At 44.1% G+C, this 12,887-nt stretch overlaps 1 long non-coding RNA gene across 1 annotated transcript in view; it reads right to left on the bottom strand.

The window, feature by feature from the left end:
• Positions 1 to 2,186: 2,186 nt before the first annotated feature.
• LOC105499663 (uncharacterized) overlaps positions 2,187 to 12,887 on the bottom strand; it is a 28,865-nt gene continuing 18,164 nt past the window's right edge. Inside the window, exons 3-4 of the long non-coding RNA XR_011615193.1 lie at positions 8,061 to 8,218; positions 2,187 to 4,114 (exon numbers count right to left, since the gene is read on the bottom strand). This is a non-coding gene — a long non-coding RNA (uncharacterized lncRNA). The remainder of the gene's footprint in view (positions 4,115 to 8,060; positions 8,219 to 12,887) is intronic.

The raw sequence follows: 12,887 nt of genomic DNA, 5'->3' as shown, positions 1-12,887 counted from the left end.
ATACAACTTTTAAAAAATATGTTGGGGCCAGGCTGTTGTACCATGGCTCATGCCTGCAGTCCCAGCACTCTTGGAGGCCAAGGCAGATGGATCACTTGCCCAGGAGTTGGAGACCAGCCTGGGCAACATGGCAAAGCCTCGTCTCTATTTTTTAAAATACTACTAATAAAAGTTTGTTGGACAAGGGATTGCAACCTGGAATATATGTGCTATGTCGGACCATGGGTGCTGCATTGGGGGAGGTGGGCAAGGAGAAGCTTTTTAGGCAAAAAAGGGAAAGTTCACTGTCAGAGGCAAAATTATGTCATATGTGTTCATTGGTTTCGTTGGCTTTTATTTGTGATTCATGAATTGAGGCAGCCTTCATTCTACAAAATAGAATAAAAGCCCTTGCCTGAATTAGCCAGGCGTGGTGGCGGGCGCCTGTAGTCCCAGCTGCTCAGGAGGCTGAGGCAGGCAAATGGTGTGAACCCGGGAGGTGGAACTTGCAGTGAGCCAAAATGCGCCACTGCGCTCCAGACTGGGCGGCAGAGCAAGACTCCATCTCAAAAAAATAAAAATAAAAACCCCCTGCCTGGGCGATATCAGAACCATGGGTTTTGTAAGGTGAAGAGAATAAGGAAACAAGATAGAAAAATAACAGATTGGTAACCTTAGCTTACTTCAGGTTACTCTTTTGTAAGGGTTAGAGAGCAGAAGGGACGTCCTTATTATGCCGACTGAGGAAAAACTAATCTGTTTTGGGATTTATTTTCTTATGTGGTATTTAACATAAGTGATTTAATTTTGGTTTGGTCTGGTCTATTGGAACCTAGCGCAAGAGCTCAGTCCAAAACAATGGCCTCCCATGATCTTTTAAAAACAATTTTTACCCATTTTGATCCGGCTGTCACCTAGCTTGACCAAAACTTAAAAGTGCCTCTCTCAGTTACTATCAGTTTGGGTTTCTGATCTCAACACGTCATCACGTCATTGATAGGTTACAGTGTCTCCATGATCATGCCTTTTTTTTTTTTTTTTTTTTTTTTTTGAGATGGAGTCTTGCCCTCTCACCCAATGCAATAGCACAATCTCGGCTCACTGCAACCTCCGCCTTCTGGGTTCAAACAATTCTCCTGCCTCAGCCTCCCGAGCAGCTGGGATTACAGGTGCCCGCCACCATGCCCAGCTGATTTTTGTATTTTTAGTACAGACGGAGTTTCACCATATTGGCTAGGCTGGTCTCAAACTTCTGACCTCATGATCTGCCCTACTCAGCCACCCAAAGTGATGGGATTACAGGCGTGAGCCATCACGCCTGGCCATGATCATGCATTTCTTTGTGTTTTTGTCATTCCAGCTGAAGAGGGGCCATTTGATGTTCAATGGATGGTCACATGCAAACACTTAAAACATTTGAAAGGATACAGTGCACCAGGGAGACCACTATTGTGACTGTCAGGAGGATAATACCAAGGGTTTGGAGTATGTTCCTTAGCCAGGGTCCCCATGAACCCAACCAACGAAAACTGAATAGATCAAACTATATAAAATGGGTCTACCCATTTTAACCAAGTAGCCTGTTTGTTAATTTTTTGCAACTGAGTCTACAATACCTGATGTATTTATCCTTGTGCAACAAGATGTGCCAGAAACCACACAAGACCCCTTCGTGTTCAGCTAGTAGGTAATCTATGTAAAATTAAGGCAGGGAGTGAGAAAAAGTGGGTCTGGTTTGCTTTGGTGCCAAACAGTTGCATCAGGGATGTTGCCAAACTTACCCACTAAGTAAACTAAAGAGTCTGTTGGGTCATAAAGATCAGAGTCTGGCCTGACAGACCCAATATTTTTATCAGGTAACCCACAGAAGCTACTGGTGTGAAATTCTAACTACTGAAAGAGGTAGGCATGAGCAAGGAAAAATTGAGAGGGGCAAGGGGCTAGTCCTGTTTGGATATCTGGGGAAAAGCATCACAGTGTAAAATTGTCAACTTCTGGTCCTGATTTGTAATATGACTCTCTGGTTATGACAACAGGTGGTTTGGTGAACTCTGTATGGTCCACACATTGGCATGAGACTTGTCCAGCTTAGTAGTTTTGTTCTTAAGGTGGAGAGTTGTCAACATGTATTGGAGGAAACAAGAAGAATTCAGGGTCCAGTCCATTCTGCAGGTAGATAACAAAAACTCTAGAACAACAAACAAGGCTACAATCTAATAACAAGTGTACTATAATGTTCTTTCTTCTGAAACATACATTTTCTCTTTACAGTTGCCCCTCATTTCTACCAGAGATAATCAGAGTAAGACTAATTTGTTTGCAAAATGTTTAGCCTCATCAAATTGCTCCGCTTATTTAGGGAAGTTCAGTGAGAATAGCAATCAACCACATAGGCTCTTTTGAAGTTTGCTTGGCTGGAACTTTAGATCAGGAATCTCAGAATGAACTTTTAAAAATCTTTCAACGCTAGGAAGCCAGTGTAGACAGAATGTGTCTGTAAGTACTGCAGGCAAAGTCTGTATCTACAGTCTCAATTTCGATATCCCAGTCATAATATATCCAATATTTCCAGTTGTGTCCTGTTATAAAGAGGGAAGATTCTCCTCCTCCTTCTTCCTCTTCTTTCTTCTTTCTTCCTCTTCTTCTGTCAGGGCCTCACTCTGTTGCCCAGGCTGGAGCACAGTGGTGCAATAATAGCTCCCTAGAGCCTTAACCTTCTAGCCTCAAGTGATCTTCCCTCCCATCTCAGCCTCCCAAAGTGTTGGGATTAATCCCTCACTTTTGGGAGACTGAGATGCCCAGCCAACAGCAGATTCTATTGAACATATGTAAATAATTATTTTGTCATAAAAATAAGAATCCTCATGAGTAGTTTCTAAATTCTGGAAGGATCAGGTAGGGAGAAAAAAGCAAATGTCTCCATTTTTGTTCACAAAGGTATGAGTTACCAAATTGCCTTAAGCTATAGATAGCCTAAAAGAAAATGTTTCCTTAAATCTGAAAAACGAAAGAACCAGCAATATTTTTGAATTTTAAAAACACATAGAAACCCATAATTCGTCAGTCCATTTAGTCTCATGTGATTAATTTTTGTCCTGCTTGATGTTGGGTTAGTAATTTGGTGAGTCTAGTTTTTCCCTTAGAGTTCTAGAAATTCCTACCCAGCCCAATGGTATGATCTTAAAATCATCAGAAACCTGTACGTGTCACAGTCTTTTCCATCTGTGGTGTCCTGATATAGAGATGTTGTCCACAGTTCCTAGGTCCTTTGTCCACAGTTCCTAGGTCATAGTTCTAAGAACCATTGTTACAGTCTTTTGTTATAATGTTGGGTGTTTTGGGTATCAGGAGACAGAATATCTCTGCCCTTCTCTTTCATTTGCCCAAGGCAGGACTTTAATCTGATTGTGGATCAAAAGACCCTCATTCCAGAAAGGGCCCTTCCCCATACTCTGGAGGAAGGATGTGGAGATGTCTTGCTAGGTTTAGATCAGACTTTTTTTTTTTAATTCAATCATGTTTTGACACAGTTGTCCATGCTTCTATCATGGACAACCAATAAAGTATAGAAGGCCCACAGGGCAGGGTTTGGGGGGCATCCAGAGAGCTGAACATGTGAAGGCTGAGAGAAAGGTGAAGAAGAACTCATCCACAGGCTGGGAGGATGTTGCACCCTAACTCCATGAGGACAGAAGCTCCTGTGCTTAGGACCCTTCCAGACCTCACCTTATGCGTCTCTTCATCTCGCTGTTGATTTGTATCCTTAAAAATACCCTTTTTAATAAACTAGCAAACGTAAGTGTTATCTTAACCCAACTGCCACCGCACTGCCATCATGGACACCAGCCACGTGCAGCCTATCAAGCTGGCCAGGGTCACCAAGGTTCTGGGCAGAGCTGGCTCTAAGGGACAGTGCACGCAGATGCGCATGGAATTTATGGAGGATACGAGCTGCTCCATCATCCACAACGTGAAAGGCTCCATGTGCGAGGGGTCTGTGCTCACCCTGTTGGAGTCAGAGCCAGAGGTCGGGAGGTTGCACTGATCTTGGCTGCTCGCTGGGTCTTGGATGTTGGGTTCGACCACTTGACCGGTGAGAATGGTGTGCTGCGTTCTCCTTTATTTTATTCTTGGCCTGCCACACAGGAATTCAGATGAGTCTTTAAATAAAGCGTTTGTGTTTCAAGTTAAAACAAAAATTGGCTGGGCATGGTGGCTCACGCCTATAATCCCAGCACTTTGGGAGGCCAAGGCAGGCAGATCACCTGAGGTCAGGAGTTTAAGACCAGCCTGGCCTACATGGCAAAACCTCGTCTCTACTAAAAATATAAAAGTTAGTTGGGCATGGTGGTGGGCGCCTGTGATCCCAGCTACTCAGGAGGCTGAAGCAGGAGAATCGCTTGAACCCGGGAGGCGGAGGTTGCAGTGAGTCGAGATCATGCTACTGTACTCCAGCCTGGGCAATGGAGCAAGACTCTGTCTCAAAACAGAAACAAAAACAAAAAACAAAACGAAACAAAAAACATGTTTCCCTGAGTTCCGTGAGCCACTCTAGCAAATTAATAAAACCCAAAGAGAGGGTTGTGGCACCGCCAACTTGAAGCCAATTGATCAGACATTCCTGAGACCTGGAATTGCAACTGGTGTCTGAGAGTGTCGGGGGCAGTCTTGAGGACTGAGCCCCAAGCCTGTGAAATCTGACACTATCTCCAGGTAGATAGTGTTAGAATTGAATTGGAGGACACCTCGCTGGTGTCTGCTGCCTGGTGTGTGGTGAAAAACCCTACACCTTTCATCACAGAAGTCTTCTGTGTTCTTCTGTGAGAACAAAGGAAAAACCCGATTTGAGAGAGTTTTTCCCAAAGCACCAAGGTTTCCATGCATCTCCTTGAAGACACAACCACTTTAGGATTATAGTTGCTTGAAAAACACTTTTAGAAAAGCATGATTGTAAACCAATTAACTGTGAACAACCAGACTTTAAATGGCCATGGGTAAAGAGCTGATGAGAGTGCCTAATAATAATGTTTCAGTTGACAAGATAATTTAATTATTTCTGTGGCATACAACAATTTAACAAAATAACCAAAATCATGGCTAACATACCGGAGTCTTAGAAATTTTATACAATTTATGAAACACATATTAATAACACGTTCATACAAAAATAATTCAAAGATGGCTTAGCATCAGTTATTTGACAATACTTCCCATATAGTTTTGTTTTGAGACAGAGTCTGGCTCTGACACCCAGTGTCACCCACTCTGTACTCTGGGTGACAGTACAGTGCTGCAATCTTGGCTCACTGCAACCTCCACCTACTGGGCTCAAGCAATCCTCCCACCTCAGCCTTTCGAGTAGCTGGGACCACAGTTGTGTGCCACCATGCCTGGCTAATCTTTTGTTTTTTGGTAGAGATGGGGTTTCACCATGTTGCCCAGGCTGGTCTTGAACTCCTGAGCTCAAGAGATCCATCCACCATGGCCCCTCAAAGTGCTGGAATTATAGGTGTGAGCCACCATGCCTGGCCCCCATATAATTTAATATGCCAAATGAAAATAATTGGTTTGATATATCTCTTTTGGATGTTCCAGAGGCCTTCTGGAATATCCCAAAATTAGCTTGACTCAAAAAGACTTAATTTAGAATTGGATTTTGGGAAATTTGTCAAAATGTAAAAAAGTTTAAAACACTTGATTAAAATAGGATCACAGGTCACTGTGGAATAACAGTCATTGATTTAACCAGAGTAATAAAATACTTCAAAAGGCAAATATAGGTTATAGCGTTGTCAACAAAAACTTAGGTATTTAATGTTGTGAAGACTCACTTAAATAATCAAAGACCCAGGTTGGGCATGGTGGCTCACACCTGTAATCTCAGCATTTTGGGAGGCTGAGGCGGGTGGATTTCTTGAGTTCACGAGTTTGAGACCAGCCTGGGCAACATAGTGAAACCTTATCTTGACAAAAAATACAAAAATTAGCCGGGCCTGGTGGTGTGCACCTGTAGTCCCAGCTACTTGAGAGGCTGAGGTGGGAGGATGCATGAGCCTGGGTGACGGAGGTTGCAGTGAGCCAGGATGGTGCCACTGCCCTCCAGCCTGGGCAATAGAGCCAGACATCGTCTCAAAAATAAATAACTAAATAAAAATAAAAAATAAAGACCTAATAAAAGCCAAAGCACAAAAAATTATCTTGATAAAACACAAAATCGGCCGGGCGCGGTGGCTCAAGCCTGTAATCCCAGCACTTTGGGAGGCCAAGACGGGCGGATCACGAGGTCAGGAGATCGAGACCATCCTGGCTAACACGGTGAAACCCCATCTCTACTAAAAAATACAAAAAACTAGCCGGGCGAGGTGGCGGGCGCCTGTAGTTCCAGCTACTTGGGAGGCTGAGGCAGGAGAATGGCGTGAACCCGGGAGGCAGAGGTCACAGTGAGCTGAGATCCGGCCACTGCACTCCAGCCTGCGCGACAGCGCGAGACTCCTTGTCAAACAAACAAACAAATAAACAAAACCACAAAATCTTCTTTTCCCACACCAATTGAAAGGAAAAAGAATCCTTCACATTCTCAGACCAATACTCCGAGAAAACTTTGTCATCTTAACAAAGAGCAAATACTACTTTTGCACCGGTGTACTCTTAATGCTAAAGCTAATTTTAATAAAACCATTCAAATAAATCCATTCAATTTCAGTCAGGTTTGATAACACAAAATTTCCACAAACCATTTATAACCCCTTTGTTAAACAAAAATGTGTTCTTCATATCTTTTCCTATCAAACACATATTTTTTCCCTTGCAGACAAAGTTGTTTTCTTTCTAGTAGTTTAATCCCATATGTTATTATAACTTTTAACTGTTAGAATCTTAATTTCTAGAATACTAGCAAGCATTGTGGTGAACTTATATCAGCATTCTCCATTTCATAATTTCCGGAAACAATATTTCATATTACTAGACCTAAATACACTTAGCTTCTCTATACCATATAAAAACACGATGCCAAAGTGTTTAAACTTATGCTTAGTAATTAATGTTTCAGTATGCTAACTTACTTAAGACATATGGATACCCATGTGAAGGAAGCATCTGGATGAAGTCCATCTGCCAAACCCTGTGTGGCCCATTAGGCAGGTCAGAATGGCCAAGGGCTGTTCACACTGGTTTTCCAGGTTTGATTTCAAAGCAGGTCTGGCAGGCGAGGTAAGCCCTTTTAGCAAGTCCATTGACATGGCCCTACCAGTACTGTTTCATAAAAATGATCCTCTTTTCCACAGCCCCATGGCTCAATTCATGCACAATACTTTACAGAAATTTCATGGAGAAAAGTAAAAGTACAGGCCTTTTACTTGGTCCACACCAGAGTTCCTCTCTATCACTGAACCATCAGCCTGTATTTTTCCCATTGTGGTTTTTTTTTTTTTTTTTTGGCCTCTGGTGCTCAGTAATGTTCATCTTTAGTCATTGTTCTAAGATCATATCCTTTGGAAATCTTTCCAACTGGGTAACTCCATGACAGAGAATTGATCAGTAGGACTTTTTTATTTTTTATTTTATTATTTTTTTTTTGAGACGGAGTCTGGCTCTGCCGCCCGGGCTGGAGTGCAACGGCCGAATCTCAGCTCACTGCAAGCTCCGCCTCCCAGGTTTACACCATTCTCCTGCCTCAGCCTCCCGAGTACCTGGGACTACAGGCGTCCGCCACCTCGCCCGGCTAGTTTTTTTGTATTCTTTAGTAGAGACGGGGTTGCACTGTGTTAGCCAGGATGGTCTCGATCTCCTGACCTCGTGATCCACCCGTCTTGGCCTCCCAAAGTGCTGGGATTACAGGCTTGAGCCACCACGCCTGGCCAGATCAGTAGGCTCTTAAGGGCAGCATTCTTAGCAACATTCTCAGCAAGGTGGTGTCCTCTAGCCTCCATAGAATCTAGTTTCAAATGGCCTGGAACCTTTATCATGGCCACAGCAGCAGGTATTTGTATTGCATATAATAAATCATAAGGTTCATTACTGAAAGTGAGGAAACCTGTTTCCACAACATTCCAAAATCATAAGCAACTCCAAATGCTTACCTGCTATCTGTACAAAGATTAGCAGATTTTCCCTTAGTGAGAAGGCAGGCTCCAGTGAGGGCAAATAGCTCCACCTGCTGGGCTCGAGTGGCTGAAGGCCAAGCGACTGCTTTCCCAACCTCAAAGCAAGTGGGCGTAGGATATTCACCGTGATCATCCTGGAAGTATGAACCATCTGTGAACCAGGATAGCTTCACATTGTCCAGGGGAGTTTTCTGTAAATCTTTTCGGGGAATCATAAGATGATCCACTGGCCGGGCGTGGTGGCTCAAGCCTATAATCCCAGGAATTTGGGAGGCCGAGGCGGGCGGATCACAAGGTCAGGAGATCGAGACTATCCTGGCTAACACGGTGAAACCCCGTCTCTACTAAAAATACAAAAAAAATTAGCCGGATGTGGTGGCAGGTGCCTGTGGTCCCAGCTACTCAGGAGGCTGAGGCAGGAGAATGACGTGAACCTGGGAGGAAGAGCTTGCAGTGAGCTGAGATCGGGCCACTGCACTCCAGCCTGGGTGACAGAGCGAAACTCTGTCTCAAAATAAATAAATAAATAAATAAATAAATAAATAAATAAATATCCACTAAAATTAGACAGTCATGTGGCATCTCATCCCAGAGTACAGAGGAAGGAGAGTGGCAGGATTAGGTTTATTACAGCAAGAGAAAGTAATATGGGGAGTGGTTAACAGAAGGATCTCATAAAAGGTGAGGTGGATAGAAGAAAATGTGGCACAAAAATGGTCCAAGGAGATCCCCTGATGACTTCTTTGGTGGATTTGACCCACAGGGTGGTGGTAAGGATAGCCCTCAGACAAGGAGGAGATCTGCAAGCTCCCAGGTCCCACTGTTCACTGTAGTATCATACAGGAATATGCTGATTTCCATGCTTTTAAAACTTTTTCAATTTAAATTTTCTTCAGAGACAGAGTCTCACTCTGTCACTCAGGCTGGAGTGCAGTGGCATGATCACAGCTCACTGCAGCCTTCAACTCCTAGGTTTAAGTGCTCCTTCCACCTCAGCCTCCCAAGTAGGTGGGACTACAGGTGTGCTACTATGCCAGGCTAATATTTAATTTTTGTGTGTGTGGTGGGGGGTCTCGTTATGTTGCTAAGGCTAGTCTCAAACTCCTGTCTTAAGTGGTCCTTCTACCTCAGCCCCCCAACTATGGCCAGCTGCGTGCTTTTCAGTTAAAACTGTCAGGGTGCTTCCTTCTTTTTCATATACAGAAAGGAAGAATTGGGGGTTGCATCACCTCTCGGCCTTTTGGCTAAGATCAAGTGAAGAAGGGGAGTTGCCTTAGTCTCCTGTTGATGTGACTGAATACCCGAGACTGGGTAATTTATAAAGAAAAAGAATTTATTTATCACAGTTCTGGAAGCTGGGAAGTCCAAAGTCAAGGGGGCATATCTGGTGAGGGCCTTCTTGCTGGTGGGGACTCCCTGCAGAGTGCTAGGGGACGTGGCTCAGGGCATCACATGGTGAGGGGGGTGGTCTCTCTTCCTCTTATGAAGACAGCAGTCTCACTCCCAGGATAGTTCAGTAATCCATTAACCCATCAAGCCCCAAATCCATGAATAGATTAACTCATTCACGAGAGCAGAACCCTCATGATCTAATCACCTCCTAAAGGCGATACTTCTCAATACTGCTGTATTGAGGATTAAGTTTCATCATGAGTTTTGGAGAAGACAAACATTCAAACCATAGCAGTTGATAATTAGGGTGTCCCAAGGCTGGGGGATTTAATAAAATTCCCTGTTTGCTTGTCAAAAGCCATATCTTCTGGGTCTTCCCAAACAATGGGGTCAGGTTTGGTGGTTTTAGCAGAGGCGTTGGGCCAGAAGAGAAGACCTGGGGATACAGCAAACCTGAGAAATCCACAGAGCTGGTGCTCAGTTCTGGATTTATAGAGAATTATAGGGATTGTATGGGATTATAAAATGTCTTGTATGCAGTCTAGGTCTGAGTGTGGTCCACTTTCTGAAATTAGGTGGCCTAAATATTTTTCCTGGGTTTTTACCCGTTGTAATTTTTCCTTAGAAACTTAATGGCCTTTACCAGCTAAGAGTTTTAACAAGTGTACACTGTCTTCCTCACATGCTGCCTATAAGGGAGAACAGTGGAGGTCATCCACATATTGCCATAAAGTGGACCCATGAGGAAAGTGACATCCTTCAGGTTGGCCTTCAGAATTTGGAAGTAAGAAGGGCTCTCAGTGAAGCACTGGACATGACCGTCCAGGTACACTGTTGGCCTTCCCAAGTGAAAGCAAAAGGCCTTGACTGGCCTGGCTGACCTGATGTTAAAGAAGGCACTGCACAGATAAATTGCAGTGAAGAACTTACCATGAGTTGGGATTGAGGTCAGCAAAGTATGGGGGTTTGGGACACCTGAGTGGTGAGGTGCAACCATATTGTTTATTGCACAAAGGTCTTGAACAAATCTCTACTCACAGCCATTAAGTTTCTTTACTGGCATAGTTGAAGTGTTAAAGAACTGTGGTATACGACATCACAAGATTTTGTGCCTTATAAGCTGCAGTGATGGATTTTATGACCAATAGATCTTCCTTGTTTGAGGTAATTTAAAGAGTCAGGAAGTTCCAGGATTGAGTCAGTTTGACCTGGTTTGTTAAATCCAAAAATTATTTTCCCCTTTTGGGAGAAAGAAACTCCTGCATGATGTTTGTTTGCAGGCCAGGCACTCTGGTTCCTGCCTGTAATCCCGGTACTTTGGGAGACCAAGACAGGCAGATCATTTGAGGCTAGGAGTTCGAGACCAGCCTGGCCAACATGGCAAAAACCCATCTCCATTAATATAAAAAATATTTTTTAAAAAAAGTATTGACCAAGAAGGTGGACAGGAGCTGAATTACTAAGAACAAAGGAGATCCTGTAAGAGACTGAGGCAGAAAAGGATAGACAGCACTAGAAAGACATCCTGAGGTTTGTTGTAGACTGAACACTATTTGTATTTATGCTTCAAGGAAGAGGCTGGTTGAGGTTAGTGGAGCTGAACCCTGGAAGTGTGGCTCCAGTAACTATAAGGACAGTTAGGACCTCATTCTTGATATTAAGAGTTATTTCCCTAACATGGTTGTGGGGAGGGATGAGAAGAATCCCTATAATTCTTTGGACTCCATTATTGAGAGTTGATATGGTTTTAATGTCCTGCCCCAATTTCATGTTGAATTGTAATCCCCAGGCTGGGCACAGTGGCTCATACCTGTAATCCCAAGACTCTGGGAGGCTGAGGCAGGTTGATTGTCTGGGCTCAGGAGTTTGAGACCAGTGTGGGCAACATGGCAAAACCCTGTCTCTACCAAAAATACAAAAAAACTAGCCAGGCATGGTAATGTGCGCCTGTGGTCCCAGCTACTCAGGAGACTGAGGTGGAAAGATTGCTTGAGCCTGGGAGGCAGAGGTTGCAGTGAGCTGAGATTTTGCTACCGCATTCCAACCTGAGTAACAGGCATCGAGAGAGAGAGAGAGAGAGAGACAGAGAGAGAGAGACATAGAGAGAGAGAGAAAAGGAAGGAAGGAAGGAAGGAAGGAAGGAAGGAAGGAAGGAAGGAAGGAAGGAGGGAGGGAGGGAGGGAGGGAGGGAGGGAGGGAGGGAGGGAGAGAGAGAGAGAGAGAGAGAGAGAGAGAGAGAAAGAAAGAAAGAAAGAAAGAAAGAAAGAAAGAAAGAAAGAAAGAAAGAAAGAAAGAAAGAAAGAAAGAAAGAAAGAAAGAAGGAAAGAAAATTGCAATCTCTATCTAGTATTGGAGGTGGGGCCTGGTGGGAGGCAATTGGATCACAGGGGTGGATGTCTCATGAATGGTTTAGCACCATCCTCTTGGTGCAGTCCTCATGATAGCAAGTGAGTTCTCGAGAGATCTGGTTGTTTAAAAGTGTGTGGCACCTCCCCCATGCTCTCTTGCTGCTATTTCACCTTCCGCCATGAATGGGAGCTTCCTGAGTCCTCTCCAGAAGCAGATGCTGCATGTTTCTTGCACATCCTGCAGAACTGTGAGCCAATTAATCCTTTTTTCTTTTTTTTTTTGAGACGGAGTCTCGCTCTGTCGCCCAGACTGGAGTGCAGTGGCGCGATCTCGGCTCACTGCAAGCTCCGCCTCCCGAGTTCACGCCATTCCCCTGCCTCAGCCTCCGGAGTAGCTGGGACTACAGGCGCCCGCCACCACGCCCGGCTAATTTCTTTTTGTATTTTTAGTAGAGACGGGGTTTCACCGTGTTAGCCAGGATGGTCTCGATCTCCTGACCTCGTGATCCGCCCGCCTCGGCCTCCCAAAGTGCTGGGATTACAGGCTTGAGCCACCGCGCCCGGCCCCTTTTTTCTTAAAAATTACAGTCTTGGGTATTTATAGCAATTCAAGAACAGCCTAATAAAGGAATATATACCTTGAGGGTTTTGAGGGAGGGGTCTTTAACTCTCTTTAACTTACAGCAACCTCTCTTCCAGTGTCCAGTTTTTTACAATACTGGTAGGGGCCAGGAGGATTTTGTTTGGGGGCTTCCGTTTGTTGCAGCTGGTGGTTGAGGATTTTGATAATTTTCTTTTTATTGGTATCCTCACGGAGCTGATTGGCCAACCTTACTAAATGTGGAGTGGACATGGCTCCCCATTCCATATGGGTTATTTTAACAGGTTGGGAAAATTCTCAAGTTAGGCTATTCACAAACATAGAATTAAAGGCTACTCGGGTAGAATAAACATTTACAGAAGTCCAGAATTGTCCTTAAAGACAATGCGGAGTCAATTGTAATAATTCTGAACTGGTTCATTTGGTTTTGGGTACAAGTTGAATCTTGTTCCAATCTATGGC

The sequence above is a fragment of the Macaca nemestrina genome, chromosome 1 (genome assembly GCF_043159975.1).
Source record: "Macaca nemestrina isolate mMacNem1 chromosome 1, mMacNem.hap1, whole genome shotgun sequence".
Taxonomy (NCBI): Eukaryota; Metazoa; Chordata; class Mammalia; order Primates; family Cercopithecidae; genus Macaca; species Macaca nemestrina.
This window is presented reverse-complemented; position numbering and strand designations above follow the sequence as displayed.